General features: G+C 46.7%; 1 long non-coding RNA gene across 2 annotated transcripts; it reads left to right on the forward strand.

The window, feature by feature from the left end:
• The first annotated feature begins 8,417 nt into the window (after window positions 1–8,417).
• On the forward strand, window positions 8,418–20,313 carry LOC128853791 (uncharacterized). 2 transcript variants are annotated; one of them, XR_008452548.1, is made up of 6 exons: window positions 8,418–8,853; window positions 10,873–10,964; window positions 11,197–11,228; window positions 14,793–15,104; window positions 15,892–16,017; window positions 19,826–20,313. It is a non-coding gene; the product is annotated as an uncharacterized LOC128853791 (long non-coding RNA). The 2 variants fall into 2 exon arrangements; XR_008452547.1 differs by lacking the exon at window positions 8,418–8,853 and having other exon boundaries at window positions 10,833–10,964.
• Window positions 20,314–22,528: the final 2,215 nt, after the last annotated feature.

The following is a 22,528-nucleotide window of genomic DNA, read 5'->3' on the forward strand; positions in this document are numbered from 1 at the left end:
CCCCAACCCATGCAGAGTGGGTTGGAAGGGACATGGATGGAGTTGGAAGGACATTTTGAACGTAAGGCATGATGAGCTGGAGTCCACCACGCACCTGAGTCAGGGACCCTTTTTATGGGTGGAGAAAGCTTCAAAGCCCTCTCCTCTGCTCAGAAATGCTTCTGTCATATAATTTCTTCTGGCTCTTTGTGTTGCCTGAAGGCTCACTAATACACCAATGCATCTTTCTTAACTGAGAGATTTAAATCTCTCAAAGGCTTGAATACATAAACTCTTCTAAATTGCTATAGCCACATTTTTACTCCCTTTAAAAAACAAGTGTAAATTCCTCATGGCCAGCCACATTTTATGGATCCCTTCAGAGCTTTTGTGAATTGCAAGGTCCTTGGGCCTCAGCCACGAATATCAGGTTTGCAGCAACTGAATTATTTTCATGATTAAAGATAGTAAAGGGTTTACAGGCTTTTTTTCATAAAAATCTCTCTTGGTTGCAGTTGTCCTGAGCTCTGCTGTATTTCACAGAAAATGAGACAGGAATTCATGCCAAAGCAAAGGGTTCATTTCAAAACCACAGTAGAATTGTGAATATAATGGCATACGAGTAGGCTTTATTTTTCTGCTGGTAGCTCTGGAAGCAGAATCCCCATCTTCTGTGCTCAGAAACTCACTTTAACCCAAACAATGATAAAACACCTCTCCTTCTCCTACTAAGTGAATTAAAATTCATCTGCCTTGCCCCTAAAAAGAGGGACATCACCTGTCTATGCCCAACCCTCTCCTTTCCACCATGTGCATTGGAAAGTTTGTTATATTTGGGATGTTCTTTGCCCACAGCCTTTGGACAGATCTTGTGCTATTAGTTTATTTTACACACTTTTCTGAGGGCCAGGGTGGTATTATTGTAAGGCTTAGGGAGACACTTGCACGATGGCTGAGTACAGAGCAAGGTGGGATGGGTGAATCAGCCTGGAAGAAATAAGAATCATCCTGAACTGCTGACCAAACAAAACTCAGTCCCTTGATGTGACCAAGCCATTCAATGGTTAACGTTTTCCCTCTCAGTGTTTACTCCGGCAGCCTCAGGCTTTTCCTGGTGCTGGTCCAGGCTGGAAGCTGGTGTACCTGGTTCTGGAAAGCTCATGCAGAAATAGCCAAAGCCCTGCTGTCCCCTGGTGCTTGATATCACCCTGAGGAGATTGAACTGGTTCTGGGAAGCTCTGGAAAAGCATCCGTCAGACAGTGTTGCATCCTTTCCAGACAGGTGCTAAATTTGGCCTTCCTGCTATATGCTACTAGAAAGCAGAGATTTATGAGCCAGCTCCATGGTATGTAGCATTTGATCCGAGTCCCGATGGCTTGCAAGATCTTGGACCTTGAATTGTTTCTGATCCCTTGGCTTAGCATTGCTGCACTGGCATGGCTCCAGGGCAGAATTTAGCAAGTCCTGCAGCTCAGGCCAGTAAAACTTTTAAACTACTGACAAATGTGATCTTCCTTTGCTCCTTGCCCTTGATTTGCCTCCATTTATTTTCCTGTCACTGCAATCCCTCATTACTCCCAGTTCAAGCTGTTCACGAACCTTGCTGAATTTCTGCAGCCATTTTTTTTTCTTCAGACTGGAACTTTGGTCTGGCCATATAATTACAGTATTATTAATGTATTTTTATCACTGCTAATTATTTTTACATGCTGAAATTGATTCAATATGCCTGGAGCTGCCATGCTGGAACATGCCTTTATTCCCTTCCAAACTGGAGCCCTTGAGCACCAAACGTGGAGAGTTCCAATGGCTTTAAATCACTATAAACCTCACTGAGTGATTTAAGTTATTGGAGTGTATTCAAGTTTTTATAAGCCCTCAAATGTGAACCCTGCTCAGATTCTGGGTATGTACAGTGCAGCAGGATCTAAAATTATTTGAGTGCTCAACATATTTTCTAAGCCCCTGGCCGGCTGGGGAATAATCAGGCTTGTCGGGCAGCAAGCTGTGGAGGAACTTCATATGATGGGAACTGTCACATTTTAAAGATGCTTCTAATTCCTTTAAATTGAAACATTCCTACTTCATTCAAGGGGCTTTGGGTAGATGTTTCTGTGTGGCTTGGAGCATCAGCAGTACGATGAAGTGCATTTCATCCTGGGGTTGATGGATTGACTCCTGCACAAGGTCAGCCTTGAGGCAAGCCATCGCCACCTGATCTCTGGTGACAGCCCAGTGGAGTTGTGATCTGTGCCAGGCCACCTGGTGCTGGGTGAACAGAGGGTGATCCCCTGATCAGATCCTAAATCCGAGTCAGGTGGTGTCCATCTTGCTCCTTGTTTAGTGATGTCCGTGCAGAAGAACAGGCAGTCCCTTGGGCATATTTCCTAATCAGGAGGTCAGCAGGGACATCAGAGGCTCACAGCTGGACATCCTGAAACTTTTCAGCTTCCTTTTATTTGGAAAGGTCCTGGGTCAGGAGGAGTTGTAAGCATACAGGCCAGAAGATGGTGTAAGCAGGAGACTAACATGAGAGAGAGACCACGGCAGGATGGCCATCCTCAGCCTCTCATCCTGGCTCTCCTCAGTGTTGCTCACCAGTACTTATGCACCACATTAAACTTACTTGTATTGCAACATGTGGGCCACCAAGTGCAGAGTCCTAAGACACTTGATGGACCTTGAATACCTACCCGAACCCTTAAAGCAGAAGCTGTAGCCCCTAACTTTGGTGGGCGTGGTTTGTGATACCTCCATCCACTGTAGCAGCATGGCCCAGAGAGCGCTGCAGGTCCAGGGACACTCAACTGCGGTTCCAGCAATTCAAGATGCAAAATCTTCTGGAAGCTAAAATTGGTCTTGGAATAGAGCTTTTGCTGCAGAGTGATATGAGTGACAGCTCTGAGATGCTGACTTCAAGGCCAGGTGGACTGGAGACAGCAGAGAATCAGCAGTCCTGCAAAATATATACTCGTTTCAGGTTTGAGGTTTTATGGACAACCACGTAGCATCTCCACTACCATTCCTTGACCTTGCGGTCAAATAGCAAGCTCTTTTTATGTTCACAAGTGCAGCTGCTGAACACATTGCTTAGTTTGGAGTTCTGCCTTGATTAATTGTGTCGTTTGGTTTGATATCATTAGGTATGTATTGTGTGTGTGTGTAAACCTGTGCAGTAAAACATTTAAGTTTTGTACCCAGAAGACCTATTCCTGCAGCTCCCACGCAGTAAATAATGACAGCCTTGAGACCTGTGAGTCCTGAGGACCTTTGGAAACTCAGATGCTTTTAGTTATGTGCCTATATGGATTTAATAGTCCCAGTTTATTAAAAAAAGTAGGTTTTTAATCCTAATGAATTAGTTCTGCCCTGAATTACCAAAATGTAAACCCAAAGCAATTTTAAATAGAACACAGAAAAGTTGAGTTTACCCATCTGAGAGTGAGGGCACAATTAGGCCCATTATGCTGCTCAAGTCACATTTTGATAGCAAGAGATGGTTTTATTAGGCATCTTAATATTAATGACAGTGCAAACCCCAAACTACTGTACATTCTAGGAACAGGTTCTTATATGTTAAACAGCGTATAATTCTCCTTAAAGCCTCTTTTATTAAAAAGTTTTAAGACTAATATTAAATACATAAACAGCTGTGTTAATTAGATTATATAGTTAATGTACACTGGAACTATGACTTATTGCAGAGTTACAGACCATGAAAGCACATTTTGATCATTCCAGTCTGTAATCCCCACTTAATCCATCCCCAGTCTGTCAATCAGTGGAATACAATCAAGATATTTATGATCACATCAGACCAGAGATCTGGAAGAATTTAGCAACTTTGCAGACCTGAATCCAGAAAAGAAGGGGGGAAAAAATGTTTCCACTGGCAAAATGAACCAGTGCCAGGAAAAACATTATTGTTGACTTGGCCCATGTAATTGAATTTTCTACTCAGAAGTAACTTACAAACCAGCGACTAAGAGAAATTATCAATACTGGGAACTCTCATAATAACAAAGCAGAGGAGTTTTACCTGGCACAGCACTTTTTAAAATCATGTTTTTCTTTTTTTAACATAGCGCTGTGGTTGTTTCCTTTCCTAGTTTTTGCCATTATGAAATAACTCAAATTGCTAGAGCAGCAGGAAAAAACACCCCTTTCTGGGCCCCCGTACCTCCTAACATCCACCGCGGTCCCTTTTCCAGTGACTGCAGAGCCTCTCAGTGAGAGCTTTGTCTCTGTGGGCAGAGGAGACCCGAACATCGTTGGAGCACTCGGTGCTCTGCCCAGGTTAGGGAGCGCTTCAGGATCCACACTGCTTTTAAACACCTGATTCATGTCTCAGTATTTCTATAACGGATGTGCAACTTGATAGCAAAGATACCTGACAGTGCTGAAGGCGTATAGGTACATGATACCTCTTGTAACCTAGAAGACATGGGGTCGGTCATCTTTTGGAGACTGCATTGATTATTTTGTGGGTTATTTCAATACCCTCCAGATGTGGAAATGTTTTCCATGGAAAGACAGAGAGAAACAGAGACTGTTAGGAAGAAAGATGTATCAGAAAGAAGGAAGGGGACCACAGTAAAACAGAAGATGAACCAGCGCTGTTCAGCTTTAGAGATAAGGTATACGCTCCCTCTCCAAGCTTTCCACCAAATCCAGAATAATCCTACCATGATCCTACCTCTCAGTCACAGGATGTAGCAAATAACTTCCATTATGGATATATTATTCTCTCACTTTCAAACCATGAGAGAAACTGAGGTAGGAGGCTATGCTATCACCTTCCTTGCAGCTGTTCGTGGCTGTATGTGGGGCATGATTTTCATGTCTGTTTAGACATCTAAGTCTGGTATTTGGTTACTCAATACAGCATATAAAGGGTTGATTTGGTCACTTCTGCCTTAAGTAATGTGAAACAATATTATGAAGACTTTTGCCTGCTGTCTGATGCTCATCACTGTGATCAAGCTCAGTGGCAGTTTCCTCACAAATCTGGATGAGTGCACGCATGTGTTTCACTCTGTCATTTGGTTGTGAGTTGGTCTTTTGCCTGGATGGCAAAGAGTTGAATTCCAAAAAATGTTTCTTCCATGAGCTTCAGTGATTGGAGCTGCGCTGAGCTTGGATGGACACTCCTCTGACGAACTTTCCAAGTTCCAGTCGACTTTTTACAAATATCCCCTCTTTAAGCTTAGAGGGCCATTGAAGATCATGCTCAAAGCAAGAGCATGATGGGCTTTTGATGTTTATTCTAAGGCATCTTTTCTTATTTGCTACTTTACTGCCTTTGTCTTAGATCAATCTCAGTAACATCCTCAGTATGAGAAGTGGGCAAATATTTTATGGGGGTGGGGAGGGGTGACGGTATTATTATTGAAGAGAGAAATGCAAAATAGGAAGCAGCGGGATAATCAATAGTCCCTATGGTTCACCAGGATGTATGTGATAAAGAGATTCAGTTAACACCCTTTCCCTCCTCTGATAACAATAAAGTCCTTGGAATGAAGCATTGTCATGGGATTAGTCTTCTGCTTGTAAAAGGAGTGCCTTAGCAATTAGTTAGCAGGATGATGCCATTATCTTGTTGACAGTGCTCTGTGTCATTGATACTGTCTCCTATGCAGCTTCTGTTCAACCACAATTTGTTTTCATTAAGTTTTCATCTAAGCTCTCCCTTTTATAAAACATTTTCCTTAATTTTTTTGTTTTCACAGGTGCTAGAGCATCTCTTGGTAACTGTGTAAGCTAAAACTGCACTGAGGTCATTTAAGTGAGCATTATAATGAAAAGAAGCAACCAACAGCTCTGGACCCTTTGCTGCTTGTAGTGCTGCATGGCTGCTTGCTTGAGAACTTGAAATATGTCAGTTGTAGTTTGTTTCTATCAGAGTAATGTGGTAGTTGTATATATGCCACTTTCCTAGGAATGTAAATGCTTCGTTAGTTCTGTCCCTGTCCTGAAAAAATCTAATATGGCACAAATAAAGTGCGGTAAATGGCTTCATGGAAAGCAGATGTGAGTGGAAGCCTAGACTCCTACCAAAGCTTTAGAGGACTTCAAAGACTGAAAGAAAGAGCTGAACAAAATATTCAACTGTGCCAAATTTTCACTGTTCTTGATGAAAGAGCAAAAGTGAGGGGAAAAAAAAAAAAAGAAAATCTGACTCCTTGTTTTAATTTTCTACTAGCCTACGGCAAGACTTTTAGAAGGAATAAATTACAAGCAAACAGGGAGAGAGACTGAATGGAGCAACTGCTGAACAAAGGGCATTCTTGGCAGGGTCTGGTTTTAGAGAACCTAGAAGTTGTCAGCTCAGTTATCAGGAGGCTGTCTCCCTCCCTGTTTGTGAGCTGACTGCTTTTGAGCAACGCCACAGCTCCCCAGGAGCAGACTTGCATGCAAATCCTGTCACTGCACAGTGGTGGTGAATGCTTGGAAAGCGTCCTCTGCAGAAGTGTTCTGTAGGACAGCCAAATGGAGAATGCTTTGAAAATCTGGCCCCAGATGTAAATGTGACATTAGTGATTGCAACCTTTAAAGTCATTTTCCAGAACAAGCCATTTGGGCTGGACTTGGAAATGATGTAGAATATTGATGATGGTATTCAAGAGGCTAAAACATGTCTACTCTAAAAACTGGGATAATTTATTCGTGTTGTTTTGGGTATCGTGTACTGCATAAGGATAAAAAGAAGCATGCACAGAACAATCAGAGATATTTTTCCTTCTTTCTCAGATACTGTGTGGGAATAAAGACTGCGACTTAACAAGAGCCAGTCAGAAAATGGAGGAGAAATATAAGAAAGCAACTAAGCCATGTTGTTTGTGGCAGTTTTACAAAATGATGCTTCACCTATTTAAGGTCTCTTCCATCTCTAATCCCTTCCAAACTGCCCTGTAGGCTCCAGCCCTTGTGAAGATTTGTCTAGTACAGCCTTATTGGTGAGAGCTGTGAAGTTCTGACTGTCTTCTCCACCAGCAAGCATCTCAGTTGTAGTTGCAGTGGATGTTGGCCAGCCCTGTTTCCCTCGCTCCGTGCAGGACTAGGCTGCTGGAGGGTCTCTTTCCACATGGCCAAGGAGGTATGATTTGAGCTATGCTATCTGAGACAAATAGTATTCTCCTCACTTTCCCTCCTGCCTCATACTTCCTTCTCTAGCTCCTAAAAGGGGGGTACCTGTTAAGTAATATTAAGCCACTTTTAAGTGCACAATTCAAAGCTTAATTAATATAGATGCTTATTGTGACATCCCAGGACAATGAGCTAATGGTTTGCAGAAATTATTTTGTAGATGGACACATAATTGTAAATCAAAATTGCAGAACCTCAAGGCACGTTACTAAACACAATTGTGTTGCTGTGCCTGAAAATAATTACATTTGCTTCAGTCTGAGCCAGGTTGCCTAAAGATTCTCCGCACTGTAATGAGCTGTTGTGGTTTAGGTGTAACTACGTTTTTGTCTTAAAATTGATGGTGATTTCATTGTAGTGTTCATGTAGCAAAGGAAAACAACAACAAAAAAAGAGAACAGAGCATCTGAAGTGGATGAGCAGTGGTAAAGCAGAAGAAAAACCTCATTCTTACCAACAGCTTAGCTGATTTACCACTCATTTTTCTGCAGTAGCTTGAATACCAGGCTGTACTTGTGTGCCGCTGCCTGCTGAAGCCTTCGACCTCAGTCTGCCCTTCTCCCCTCCAGTGCTGACAGTAAGTGAAGAAATGCTAAATTCATTCATCTGCCTGAGAACCCTTTGAAGTCCACCACTAAAAGCTGTATTGTTTTATTAGCTGTTAATGCGGCATGGGGGAATTTGGCTGTGCACAGTGGAGCTGGGGTGCGGGGGGAGCTCTTCCTGGTAATTTGTCACTCTTTAGAAGTATGACACACTCTGCTCTGCAAACATGCTGGCGATCTGGAGTGCTCAGGGCTGAGGATGGGGCTGCTTGGTGCCAGGAGCTCCCACTGCCGCGGGCAGCAGTCCCAGCGCTGGAGTGGCTGAGGTCACGCACCTTCATACTCTTTGCTAGATGTTGCGCAGGCCAAGGTCAATGCTAAACGAAAGATCATGGACCTCTGCACAGAGCCAGCCATGCTGGCAACAAGCGGGATACTGACTGCAGAGAGCCTGCTTGTCAGCCTGGGCAGGCTGGGGCTGGTTCTCGGAGGCAAAGGTGGCTGCAGATGCCAGGATCAGGGCTACATTGCCTTTACCCTTTGCTGGATTAAGGTGGCTTGGTTCTAAATGCTTGAATGCAGCTAATAGGAATCCTTTTCCTGCCTTTTCTCTGATACACTGCTCGTGGGACTGCAAAGATCGTGATGCTGCGAGGCGGTGTCTGCCTTCTGGGGGACTGCCAGCACCAGCAATGCTCAGTGCTCCATCACAGGCCAGGGAGACTGCCTGGTGGCTTTAGAGACAATCCAGTGCCTGAACATCAACACAGCTTCCTAACCAAGCGCAAGTACATGCTGGGAACGCTGCTAAGATGCAAGATGAGGCTTTCTTCACGTGCGCTCTGTACTGACAAATGGTCAGCGATCCACAGGTGACTGATAAAGCACCCACCGCCCTCTCCTTTTGGCTTTCAGCTCTTGGTATGTCACCTCTCCCCGAGATGGAGGGAGCTGCAGGAACTTGCTGGTGTGTGACTGTCTGGTCGCACGTACGCTTACTTTGCAACTGCAAGCTGGTTCCTGTGCATGATCTGAGAGCTGGGCACAGAGCAATTACCTGTTAAGGAAATGAAGTGGATGCTGCCTGAGGCTGTTTATTGCTCAGCCCTGTTGGCAGGTACAAAGGATCTCCACAGAAGCCATCCATCACTGGAGCCGCTGCTCCCTGCGAGCACAATGCAGGTAATGGCAGGAGCTCCGTCCTGGTAAACACCAACAGAAAGGCGGGCGCAGCCCCGGGCCAGGCAGGCAGCCTTCCTATTTGCTTTGCTTTGCTCTGATTGCTTCTCCCTAACTCAGCTGGATCAGTCTATCACCAGAACCTTTCTTTCCATCCGTTTTCCACACAGCTTTCTGTGGCACTAAAACTTAAGTCAATAGAAATGCAGAACTTCTCGTTTCCTCAGTCATCTGATGAATCTGGAGAGCTTCGCTGGGGCGGCTCAGCCGTTTGCATAACTGCTTAACTACACTGCAAAGGGTATTTTATGTCGTGAAGTTGCTCATTAATATAACACTTTCCTGTGATGCAAAACTTGTGCTGTTTGTTCCTGCAAACAGGGAGAAACGAGTCTCCCATCATTTTCCCACGGTGGAAAGGTGAGGGGTCGCGAGGAGCTTGTTCGCCAACATCCACAGTTGGGGAGTGTGCAATCGATTTGATCCGCTGTGCCCTCACCTCTGGGCTTGGCCGTAAGCGGGCGGGGAGACCGGGGCAGAGGGGACAAGGGCACGGCCATGGCGAGATCCGCCGTTTTAGGCAGTCATTTAAAACTCAACCCTTGCCAAAGCACTACTGTGGCAGAAAATAGCTCTCACTTTAAAGTCCTGATTCAGTAAATCACCTGCAAGACTTCTGCGTATATTCTGCATAAAACACATACCTCACTGCTCTGGAGCCATCGGGTTTGAAATGTATATCTGTGCTAAAGCCTTTTTAAGGTTTATTGTTACTGATCGCAGTTTTGCTGAGAGGTAACCTTGCAAAGCAGTTATTATGGAACTAAACGCAATACACAGTGCACATTAAGCTGCTCTTAAGTAGTTTAGAACCAGTAGCCTTTGCTGCCTTTCTCCTAACGTTGGTGGGTTTGATGTTCCTATCAAAATATTTGCAACCAGTTTGGCCCAAGAATTTGTAAACAGCAAAAAAAATACACTAATAATGAAATAATAATTATTCAACTATTTATGATGCTGGAGAGTTTTTATCTTTCATAAAAAAAGAACAGTGGTACAGATTAATCAGCACAATATGCATGTAATTTCATTACCAACTTTTGCACAGCCATTTCATATGCAGACTGAGTATTGGTGCAGTCAGGGAAAGCACACGATGAGCATTCGCAACTGTCGTGACCCCTCTGCAAATCCTAATTCCCTTTAGAGCAAGTAACCACACGCTGGTGGTGAGGGAGACTCATCCCTGTCACCCATTTAGTAATTATTTTAATGCACTTCTGGGTTTGTAAAGCAAACCTGGGATGTGCTGTTTTACACTGGGAGGAAGGTGTGACCTCCACAGATCAAATTCACTGTATTTCCAAACCCCTCTTCTTGGCCTTATTGTTCAATGGAAATTAGGGGTGCAGCGTGCTCACATACTCCCTAGATACTTAATTAGGGAAACTTTAGGGTACAGCTTTGCTTTCTGAGGCAAAAAGGAACAAGTTCACTTTGGAAATATGTCAGTCTGTGACAAATCCCTGCAGGCGGTGTGCACGTGCCTTTTGGGTGGCTGTGTGGGGTTTTGGGGCTTTTATCAGAGCAAACGTGAGTGATGTGCTCACGTGGGTACTTGGCCACTGTAGAACCCTTGAGCCGTGAACTAGAGCATCTCTGCAGCAATGCAAGAAATGGCTTCCTCAACACTCACTTTCCAGAAGTTCGAAAGAGATTTGAACTTCATCCCAAATTTCTCTGCTATAATGCTTGGAAAATGCGTTTAAGAGAGGCATTTACTCAAAATGCTGCTTTACAGAAAAGGCTCTCTCATCACGTTCCCATTAACCTTAGAATGCTTTTAAGCACTTCCTCTTCCGTGGGAATGAAACTGTGGAATATTTCCAAGTGTTCAGAACTTTTTATTTAAACCCATGGGAATTGGTCAAACCCGTGATACCAAAAAAGATTCCAAACCTGACTGGCCTTTTGTCTTCTGAAAACACCCTCCATGACATTGCTCTGTCTTTGTATTCACAGCCTTATTTCTGAATATAAAGCAGAGATTTTGTGAAGCTCACCAGCACTTCCAGTGCCAGGTTGATGCAGTGTCCCACTGCAGAACTAGAAAGGTAGGTTCGTGCTTATCGCATTGCTTCAAAACGTTATAAGAAAGACATTTCTAGAAAGCCATTTGGTACTTCATGCATCTGGCTTAACCGTGTCTTGTCCCGGGTGGCTTGTGCCTCCAGAGCTGGCTGAATGCCACCGCGGGGTCCTGGCTTTCTCTTAGAAAGCAATCAGTGTGTGTGCTGGGTATTTCTCTCACTTTGTTTTTTTTTTTCTCTGTCTTTAATCTTGCAGCTACTGTTTAGGAGCTGTGAAGTAAATTAAAGGTAAGGCCAAGGGGAATGTTGGGTATTTCCTGTGTGTAGCTCAAGCTGTAATTGCACCAAAAGGGTCCTGTACAGACACTTGGCACTGGCCTGTGTGTTAAAGCAGAAGCTGAAGACTGGAACAGATTCCAGATTCCCTGATTTCTCTAGAGGAATTTGCAGGAAACTTAAGTATGGTGTTAAAAGTGGCCTGTGGTTGTAGGGGAGGTGAAGATGCAGATTTTAGAAGGATGGTAAAAGCACAATGCCCAGAGCAGGTATTTACATGTGCTGCTTGTGAGTTAGATTTAGCATTTAGAAACGGGAAGGTAAGGAGCAAGGGAGTTATCCACTTGTTGGCATCCAGCTAGGCTGCCTGACAAAGGGCTCATGATCCCTCTGTTGTCACTCAGGAGAGGGCAGCTCCTTCCACCCATGCTTTCCAGCGCTGCCAGGAGCCAGCTTGCTCCGTGAAGAATGGATGAATGAGACCCGTGAGCAACAGTGACGAATCCCAGAGGGTTGCCAGGGCTTTACACCCACAAAATTCTTCTCTGTTTCAGTGGGAGCTTTGACAAATTCGAGGCAAGCAGAGACTTTTCCATCTTTAAGCCGTGAAGCTGTCGCAGTTGCAGCCAGACATATTTCCAGATGAGTAAAATTCCAGAGAAACGATGATGGATTTGATGCATCTCAAATGATGACAGCGGAGGTGCTGACTCCCCCTTTAATTTCTTCCCTTAACAGACAAGGTCCCTGAACCTGGCCCACTTCACCGACACGTGCAGTGCTTGTTTCTCTTTTGCTCTGTGTCTGGTTGGCTTTGCCTCCCTCCCCTGACTTGTAACTCCCAGCTTCTTTCCTGCGGGAAAGATTAGGAAGGATAGGAAGTCGTCTGCGCAAAAGGCATCCCTGGCCAAAGTAAATACAGGTCACAAGATTAGGCTTCATCAGAACTTTAAGCCTGACCCAAGCTAAACACACGATCTGTCATGCTTTGGTAAAATCTCCAGTACAAGTGAACTGGCATGACTGCAAAAACGGTAAAGCAGCTAATGGATTTTGCAATATGGAAGCTTTAAGTTTTGTTTTTAATGCTGCATTCCTGACAGTTAAGACTCTCACTACGCTTTAAATGCCATTTATTTTGTGTGTTGGCCTCTATGCTACTATGCAAGCACACTTCTCAACACGCAGCGATAGCAGCAAACCAGTACCACGAGGCTGATCCGCCCCAGAGAGTCCTTAAAGCACAGAGGAACGATGTAGGACAGTAAGAAACACTCTTGTTGCAGCTTGAACTCTGGCTTCCTTGGCTGTTGACCCTCTGAGATTGAATCTTTGAATGAATTATAGCTCTGCTTTAAAAAAAAAAAAAAAAAAAAAAAAAAAAATCCAGCTATTCAAATATCCAAGGTTTTGATGTCCAAATATCTACCTATAAAATACCAGCAGAATGTAGTCCAGGCATAGTCCATAGCAATCAGGTAGTTCACAGAAAAGGTTAATTGAACCCTGTAAAGAGTAAGAGGGTAATTTGCACTAAGAGACGACCGGGAACTGTTTTGTCTGGCAGTGAGCAGAGCCCATGGACATAGGACTCAAGCACTGTCCTCTGGCACTGCCCTTTTACACAGCTCTGGAGATGTAAATCCGCCCTTGAGCTCTTTGGTTCCCACACCTGCACGGTGAGGATGGCAGCGATGGGACAGTCACCATGCTGGGAGGAGTATTGATACCGTAAACCACACACACCTGCAGAGATCTGCGGTGCTCTGCTGCGTTCAATAATTACTGGTCATAACCATTATAAGAAAACAAACCACAACCAACAGGCATTAAAAGTCTTTATGGAACAAAAGCCAGGCTTTTAATACTATTCTAATGTACTTGACAAAGCTTTAGCTTAGAGCCAAGCCCAGCATCTTGTAAGTGTTCAAGGGCTGAGACAATTTAAAAACCAAAATATTTCTCCCAGTAGAGACCTTGCAGCTTATCAGGTAACTGCAAGCTGCATTTTGGCCATTTTTAACTGGGCATTAAAAGACTTTTTGACACTTGCTTTATTCCCCTACAATAGACCCTAACAGCCCCTCCGAGGCTTTCTACAGCCTGATGTGTAAAATGTAATGGGGATTGGTTTAAAGAGTGGAATTTGACATGAGAGAGATGTGAGCATTTGGGGACTACTTAGTCCTCAGTAGTACTTGGGGGCTCTTTAGTTCATGGGGCACTTTATTACACATTAGTGCTTGGGGATGCTGTGCTGTACTTGTTAGCATGCTGCCCAGTGGCTTTCTCTGTTTAAGCACTGGTGTGTTGTGCCAGAGCGTACAGACCCTTCCTCCTCCTGCTCGTGGAAGGAGCAGCCAGGCCTGGGTCTGCTCAGGGAGATCTGGGTGTCCTCGAAGGTGTTTGTCAGCAGAAAAGGACTGGGGAGACCCATTGGCCACAAACACGACACCTGTGGGTGCGGGGCAGCCTCCGGTGTTCACGTAACTGTAGATACATGGACAAGAGACCAAAATGCACTCACAGTGAAGCTGTTCATGCTGGTGGGACTCTTGTATAATTCCTATTCAGAGCTACTTATCAATGCAGCAAGAGAGGTCCTCATTTCAGCCTTGTCTCTATGCTTCTCCTTATCCTTGCAGGAAAACCAGGACAAAGAGCAAGGTGGCTGCTCAAGCCTCGCCTCTCTGCCGCTGAGAGAGCGCAGTCCTCCAGCAGCCACCACCGAAAGCAGAGGGGGATGCTGTGTTGCTGGCAGACTCTCCATTGCTTTCTCTTTCTGTGAAACAAGCCTGGATGAAACTGCCAAAAGTCTTGCCCTGCTCTGTGCCGCCTCTTTCTTGCTTTACAGAATTGGCTGGTTGTGGAGGTGTGGTTGTTCATCTTCCATGACCGCAGCCATCCTCCCAGGCTGGGCTGCATCGTGAAGGGAATGAGATGGGCTCGGAGATGGTGGTAGTTTTTATCACTTTTACTTTTCCCTTTAACCTAAATTATTCCCAGACGTGTGAACTCAGCAAACAAGGATTAAGTTTTCTCCACAAGGCAAGGTTTACTCCAGGCTTGGAATAATGCCTGAGCTTCCCAGTGGTCAGGAAAAAGCTTGCAGAGAGCAGATGAGCGATTTCTTTTGTATTTTCCATCCATCAGGAAAAGCTGCATCTGAAAAAATAATAGCTGAACTGGAAAATAAAATTAGACAAGTCTGACCAAATATGGAAACCATCTCTGACCTGGTATTGGAAAAGACTGTCAAATGCTAGAAAGGAGAGAAGCAGAGAGCGGGGATGGATGAGTTTTGGCCTCTGTTGGGAATATGGAAGGAATTATTTCATTCCTTTTCCCCATCTATTTGTCCGTGGTACATCACTCTGTGTGGTTAACCCTCTGTCATAAATATATGTGGCAGAGACAATTTTTTTCAGAGGTCCCAACCAAACCATCTGTTTTGCATCTGTGGTTTTGCATATGTAAATATTATTATTAATAGTAGCAAAAGCAATCATAGTGGCAGCAGGAATAGAAACACTATTAATAGTCATAGGACTGACATTTGTATTTGTATTGCTGCAGGAGGTCACAACGTGCACTGTGTCTCAGCTGTGAGTTTGAGTGAGAAACAAAGGATGGTTGTTGCTCCCAGGACCTGTCAGTGAGCACAGTCACCGTCATGGGCCTGGTGTCGGGATTGCCACATTGGAACCGTGGCGCTCAAGCCTGGTGTTTTGCCTCAGTCCCTTGCAAAGGATCTTTCCAAGGGGAAATGGATCCTGACAACTGGCAGCTTCTGCCACTGTCACAAGGAGAAAATTATTCCCAGTGGGGAGAGCTCAGCTCAGCAGCTGAGAAGTACCTAGAGACAACTGGAAAAACTCCCCAGCAAAGGTAATTATGTGATTCCTGCTTATTCAGAGGTTGGGTTTGTCCTGGTAGGCCCAGCTGCAGAGTGGTGATTACTGCATGACTACTGGTGCACCTGAGGTCTCACTCCCAGCCCATCATCCCAACGTATCTTGTCTCCATGCTGGCTTTTCTGTCCCTTCTTTACTCTCATAGCTGAACGTGACTGTAACTCTCCAACTAATTTAACAAGCAGAGGGAAGAAGCCTGGGCTAGGGGAGCTGGGGCCAGAGATAGAAGCAGTAGAAAGAAGGCCAGGAAGAACGAGGTTGCTAGCCACGGGCACCAAACAGGGGGAGCTTGGAAGTGCTTGTGCTGCAAGGACCATTTCAGAGAGGACAGGAGAGATGTGAAAGGAGAAAGCCTGTGCCACACACTGGGCTTGGGTCTGATCCATGCAGTCCCTGGAGACGCACAAGTTAGCAAGGCACATCTCAACACACCATTGTTCTTTCAGGTTCTGCCCAGGTCATGATGGTATCTTTGCTTTTGTAAAAGGAATGCTTTTTGTTCAGCTCTGGTTGTTTTGCTGGGTCTGTAGTGCATTAAACTGCCCATCTTCTGGTTTATATTTTTTCCAGTTATCGTATTTCGTATATCCTGGCTCCTTTCATCCAGCCCTGTATCCCCCCAAGCAGACACTAAGCAGAATCCAGTCCTTGAGACTGCTGCCTTCACATGCACAAGAGCAACACAGACACTCATTCCCATATTTCTCTGCTGAGTTGTGAGAGCATTTGTAGCAAGGACTGACACTTCCCTCTGTTTTCAGTCTGTCACCTAGATCATGTTACCGCAGCTGGAGCTCGAGGACTCGGTGATGCTACATGCTGCCCCTCAAACTTCATGTCGATTGTATACAAGCTGGTTTGTGAAGTCAGTCTGGACCAGCAATAAGGTTTGTACTTCTTATATTATTCAGATTTTTGCTATGGGACCTAGGGGAGCATAAGGAGGGGCACAGGGGGCGTGGGGTGTGCTGGGGCTCCTCCTGGCAAAGGCAGCATCTGACAGGCACCCTGTGGGGCAGGGGCAGCAGAGGATCCGGGCGGGTCTGCAGAAGTCCCACAACGGGACATTCAGCCTCTCTGAAGAGCCTTCTTGAGCTGGCTGATAATCACCACTAGTGCCTTACTGTACTCGGTATCTCTTGACCAAGAGAAGAGCTGGAAAACAGAGATAACAGGATAAGGATCACCTACGTACCTGAGTTGTACATTACCCCATTGCTATATCCCAGCCTTCCCACCAACAAAAAGGTATTCCAAACTTTGAGGAAATTTGAACTTTGAACCTCTCCAGGAATAGCTTCTGGTTGTGTTTCAGATGCTTTGAGATCTGGTATCTGCTCAAAAGTGCTGTTCTCCTTCTGTTTGCAAGGCCTGGGAGCAGGTTTCCATTTGAGCGTGTTGATTTACACGGTCCCAAGCCCTGCTTCACAATTTCATACAAGCCACCAAAAGCACTGACCTTCACATTCACCCTATGTCTCTGGCTGTGTGAATGCCTAAGGAAGGGGGCACAGTCCGGAACGGCTCTGTTCAACACTGTGCAATCCCCCCCCTCTTCTGGCTGTGCTCCTCTTACCCACACCTCACCTGGGACACAGATTTGCAGCATCCTTGTCCACAGCCCAAATCCTCCTGAAGATTCTCCCCTTCCATTTTTCCAAGCGATGCTCAGCTAATCTTTTCCTGCCTACTTAGAGGAGCAAGTGGTGTCTGTGTGTGGGCCGGCGGGGCTCTCCCAACCGGCAGCGATTATCCAGCAGCAACTCTAGGAAGGGCAAAGGAAGCCACTGCCTAATCTGTCCCTTGGGCTGGATGGGTGCCTGGATCATTTCAGCGTGGCTCGGCACGTTCAGATGATGCACACGCTCTGCAGTGCAACCCGCCTTCTCGGAAAGCTCATGGCACAGGCATCTGTCACTGAAACCTGTCTGCATGAAAGGCTGTCTGCACAACCAGGGGGAAAAAAGAAAGGCATGACAGCACAATTAGTGAGAGCAAATGAAAGGCTGTTTGAAGAGGAGGAGGGAGGAAAGGGGAGAGCTGCATAAATCCCTGGTGGGGTTTTGGGCTTGACATCAAAACCCCTTAACAGTGTATTACTTCAGCCCCCAATGTGGACAGATGTTGAGCTGTGGCTCAAAGGAAGTCAGAAATCTTTCCTTAGAAAAAATTTGGCTAGGAAACTAAAGAAAATATTGTGAAAGAAAAGGAAATAAAAGCCCACTAAAGAAGATTTATCACTGCCTCAAGCATTTCTGTATCCTCTGGTCTTATGAGGTCTCAGCCTCAGGAGAGAGAAGAAGAGAAACAGCCTGTTGCTACATTAATGGGGCAAGAATTTAAAGGCGGGATACTTTTGTCCAGTTAGATGATGACGGAGGGAGCTAGCTCACCCAGCCAGCGATTCCTCCAGTCCATGCTAACCCCAGACAGCTTTCAGAGACCTCTGACACCAGCCTGCAGCTTTCTCTGACACTTCCACCTCGGCTGCCCTAATATCTACTCACTTTTGTAAGGTCCTTTTGGAAGCCTTTGTCGGTGGCAAAACATTTTAGTTCCCAACGGAGCTTAGTATCATCCACAAATCTGGAGATTTTACTGTCCATTCCCATCCCAACACCAAAAATGGAAGTGTTGAATAAACACAGACCCAGCAGAGCTTCTTGGGCAACTCCATTGCTGAATCTCATTTGTCCTCAAAAACTGTCTGTTAAACCCTGTTCTTTGCTACCTGCAAGACAGGGATATCCGTTAATCCCCCCAAAGGGGGTCCTGGGCATCTCCTAATAAGTTCTAAGGGGCTCTAGAGGGGTCTTAAGTGGCCTGGAGGGGTCCTGGGAGTCCTAGAGTGGTCCTGGAGGGCTCTAGTTGGCTCTTGGGGGTCCTAGTTGGGTCTTGGGTGTCCCTAGCAGTGTCCTGGGGCTCCTAGAAGCGGTTCAGGGGGTCCCTCAAGAGGTCCTGGGGGGCTCTAGAGGGGTCCTCGTGGTCCTAGAAGGGTCCTGAGGGGCTCTGGAAGCAGGTTTTGCAGGTCCAAGAGTGGTCCTAGAAGGCCATAAAGGGTTCCCAGGGGGCTCTAGAGGGGGTCCTGGGGGTCTCTAGAGGTGTTCTGTAGGGCTCTAGTGGGGTCCTGAAAGACCTATAGGGGTCCTGCGGGCCCAAGAGGAGTTCTTTTATGGATGGAAACCATATGGATGGAAACCATGAAAGGACCTTTGTTTCTACTCTGTGCCAATGTAAGTTTTTCAAAATAATTTTGGCAAAATCTTCTTTGAAAACGTCCATCTGTTCTGCCTGTTGGGTGCTCCCTACCTGTGTGCATACTGATATTTTCCTAGAGCCCCAGCACGCTGGCAAGGCAAGCTTTCCCTCTGCGGCAGCTGTCTGCTGGCTCTTTCCCACCCGCCTGTCTGCCCGTGTGTTTGTTTGCAGCTAGTGCAGACCTGACCACACCAGCAGGGATACAGGTGACACACTTCTATCTCTCTGGGTTCCCTCCCAGAGCTTGGTTTGTAGGTGGGAGCTACTTTAGCAACCTGCCAGTCCTCTGCTATAGCCATTTCTAAATTCACATTGATCCAATTCCTCTAACTTACAGGCTACGTAGAATGAACTGGGTATGAGAATCTCCCAAATACCTGCAGCAGCAAAGATCAACACAAAGTCGTATGTGAGCTGCCTGGTCATGCCTTGTCCTTCTGGTCCCCTATTGCACCTTTGTACTGAGCAAGGGCCCCCAGCCGGCTTCTCACTTCTGATATAGCTAAAGAAACTTTTTTTTTAAAAAAAAAATCTTTGCAAGGAAATCTTCATACTCTTTTTTTTTAGCTCTTTTAATTTTCTGTCTACACTTGCTATGTTTTATGGGTTTTCCTTCTCTCCTCATGTGGGAAACATTTCCACTTTTAAAATGCTGACCTTCTCCCTGTGGTACCTCCTTAACCTTAACAGCAAGTCAGGCAGGGTGTTTTTTAGGACTTCTTAGTTCTTTTTTGAGTTGTGGCATGTGATCTACTTGGGCTTTAATAGAGCATTTTTTAATCGCCTCCAGGCCAGTTGCAGGCTCCTTGCTTTCTGTCTGTTCCTTTTCATTTTGTTGTTATTGACTAACCACCTTATTTTTTTCATAGTTCCCTTTCTTGAAACTGCAGAGCCACACACTGGATTTATTTGGTGTGCTCTCTCCCGCTACAGCATTAAATTGGTTGCTTTGTGGTCTCTAGCAGAGAGCAGCTCTCCCACAAACACCTTGTGAAGCAGGTCCTGCGCATTGCTTTCTACCAAACGCAGAGCAGCAGCTCTCCTTACCTTTTGCAGCACTGCTTGGGGCAGGAGACTCATTATTGTACCCCAAAATACTTTTATTTCGCTCCCTGATGGATCACTGAGCTGACTAGCTTCTCTAATCTCATTTTATATTTGCCAATCATTACTTTTATCCTGATCAGAGTCAGTAACACAGTCCTGGCTTTATGTTTTTCCTATTGGAATCTAGGACCTCTCACCTCGAGAAACCTGTAGTGGCACTGGGCTTGTCAGTCAGGGCAATGGGAAAGCCTGGCATTACCTGAATTTTGTTTTAAGCTTCTGATATAGGGACAGAAGCACCTCTAAGTTTTGCCCTTGCTTTGTTGCTTAATAATACTCCTGTGGGGCTGCCAGTGCTATACACAGTCAAACTCACCTTATTTATCGCAGCTGCATCATTTATTTCCCTGCTGCCCTCTCCCTGGAGACTGGCCACATCCTCCTCACAAGTGGTGCAACTCCGAACCTCTATACCCTCTGAATTTCTTTCAGCTCTTCATTTAAACAATTCTCACGTTGCATTATGTCTTTTTCTGAAGAAGGTAAGGAAGGCAGTCCTCTCAGCCTGGGTTTACCAACCCCCGTTACCACAGGCTGGCTCACAGCTTTCTGTGCCATCCCCGCTGTTCGCTGCCCCCAGAGCTCACTTGACACCCTGAACCCCACCAGCTCTGCTTGCAGCGCCCCGGCCTGGGCTCACCCCCCGCATCCTGAGCCCCAAGGGTCCCCCTTCTCCTCCGGGGCAGCCCTGTCTGCCTGCCCACCCCCACGCAGGGCTGCCCCTCAATTCCCAATCCCATCTCCTCCTTTTCCGGGGGCTCCACAAACCCCTGAGGTGCAGGGTGGGGAGGTGTGGAGAGGCAGCAGGACCCCCTGAATTCCCATTCCCATTTCCTTTTCCAGGGGCTCCATGGATCCCAGAGGTGTGCAGCATGGGGGGGGGTAGGGGTGGGGGCGGGGGGAAGAGGGCAGCATCACCCCCTAATTCCCATTCCCATCTCCTTCTTTTCCAGGGGCTCCATCAACCCTAGAGGTGCAGTATGGGGGGAAGAGACAGCAGCACCCCCTGAGCTCCCATTCCCGTCTCCTTTTCCAGCAGCTCCATCAACTCCCGAGGTGCGGGATGGGGTGGAGGGAAGCAGTAGCACTCCCTAATTCACATTCCCATTCCGAGGGCTCCATAGAATCATGGAATAGTTCGGGTTGGAAGGGACCTTAAAGCTCATCTAGTTGCGCCCCCCCGCCGTGGGCAGGGACATCCCGCGGGATCCATCAACCGCAGAGGTGCGGAGCGGGGGGCGGGCAGCAGCACCGCCGCTCTGCGGGGCGGCCGCTTCCCTCGGGTCGCTGCTGCCTGTCGGTCTGTGTCCGCCGGTCTGTCTGTCCGCCGGTCTGTCTGCCTGCGGGGGTGCGGCAGCGCAGCAGCCGGCGCGGCGGTGCGGGGGCGCCCTCTGGCGGCGCTCCCCGCGCGGTGCAGCCGCCCCGGGCCGGGGGACACGCGACTGTCCCCGGTTCGGAAAGGAAAAGAGGCTCCGCTGCCCCTTCCCCGCTCCGGGCAAACAGGTGCCGGCAGGCATCCCCCCGCGCAGCCCCTGCTGAATATCCCACCCTGCAGCCGTGATTTAGAGGCTGATTTCATAGAATCGTGGAATCAATGTAGGAAAGAACCTCTAAAGTCATCCAGCCCAACCACCAGCCCAGCGCCACTGTGCCTGTTAAACCACGTCCCCAAGAGCCATGACTACATGTGTTTTGACCACCTCCAGGGATGGAGACGTCACCACTTCCCCGGGCAGTTCTATCGCGTGTTAACCGGGAGCAGAGACCAGCACCCACCTTGCTACAACCTCATTTCAGGGAACTGCAGAGCGCGATGTGGTCTCCCTTCAGTCTCCTCCAGACCCAACAGCCCCAGCACCCTCAGCCTCCCCTGAGTTTTCTCTAGACACTTCACCAGCCTCCTTGCCCTTCCCTGGACACGCAGCTTTTAACTCCTATATAGCACTGGTGCTTTTTCTCCCAGAACAGCCGAGTTACCCCGATGCAGCCCAGTATTCATGGGCTTTTTTGGTAGGAAGAGCGCATGCGTTTTCTGTTTTCCAGGTGTCCTTGTGTGGCTTGAGGTGCATCTGCAGTGTGCCAGGGACTTCAGAAACACCAACCTCCAGCCACAGCAGAAGTGCGGTGATGAGGAAGGCCATAGGTGACCCTTAGCACTCAGTGGGAAGAGAAAAGCATTTCCATGGCAGACACCTGATAGCCATGGACTGAATTACAGCCACGGACAGATAATCTTCCAGTGGTTTTGTGGCTTCTCTTTGAGACAGAAGTTTGAGCGACCCAGCCATATCCTTTGTGTTTGTCCCTGTGTGCCAACCAGGTAGCTCAGCATAGCAGTCACTGGTCCCCAAGGAGTTGCACTTTCAGTGGAAAACCCCAAGCTTTGGGACTTAGTTCCTTCAGGGGTTCAAAAGAGGCAACGCTGGCTGTTCACTGGGACACCAGCTCCTCCTCTCTCACAGGGTTTGGGGAGGGAGCGTGGTGTTAGCAGGGTGTTTTTTTAATAATTTGTATGTGTCAGGTGGTGTAGTGAATTAATTGAAGAAAGTACAATTATAAGAGGTGGAAAATTTGCAGAAGGTACTAGAATATTGTATGCACTTTTGTACATGCAAAGCCTGGTCATGAATGCAAAACAGCCCCTGTGTAAGAAAGAAAGCAGCCAAACATGCACATGAGATGTACTTCTATACTCGTTTAGCACAGCCCTTGAGAGATCAGGTAGGTGAGCTGCTGGGCCTGGACACGGTGGGAAACAGCACCCTGTGAGCTGGCACTCCTGTCTCCGCTGCAACGGGGCATTTGTCTGCATTAGCTCCCATCTCAGACTCCAGGCTCTTACACGTTACAAAGGGTGACAATTTTAATGTACGCTGCTGTGCACTTGACACATTCCTCCTGCACTACTTGTCTCCTCTGTAAAGCATCAAGTATTTCAAAGTAGTAGAAAATAATACCCCTTGCTCACGAAAGAACTGCATGGATGGAAAGGATTGTCAGCAAAAGTTGTGTTTTAATTCCTGTGTATAAAAC

The sequence above is a fragment of the Cuculus canorus genome, chromosome 16, assembly GCF_017976375.1.
Source record: "Cuculus canorus isolate bCucCan1 chromosome 16, bCucCan1.pri, whole genome shotgun sequence".
Taxonomy (NCBI): domain Eukaryota; kingdom Metazoa; phylum Chordata; class Aves; order Cuculiformes; family Cuculidae; genus Cuculus; species Cuculus canorus.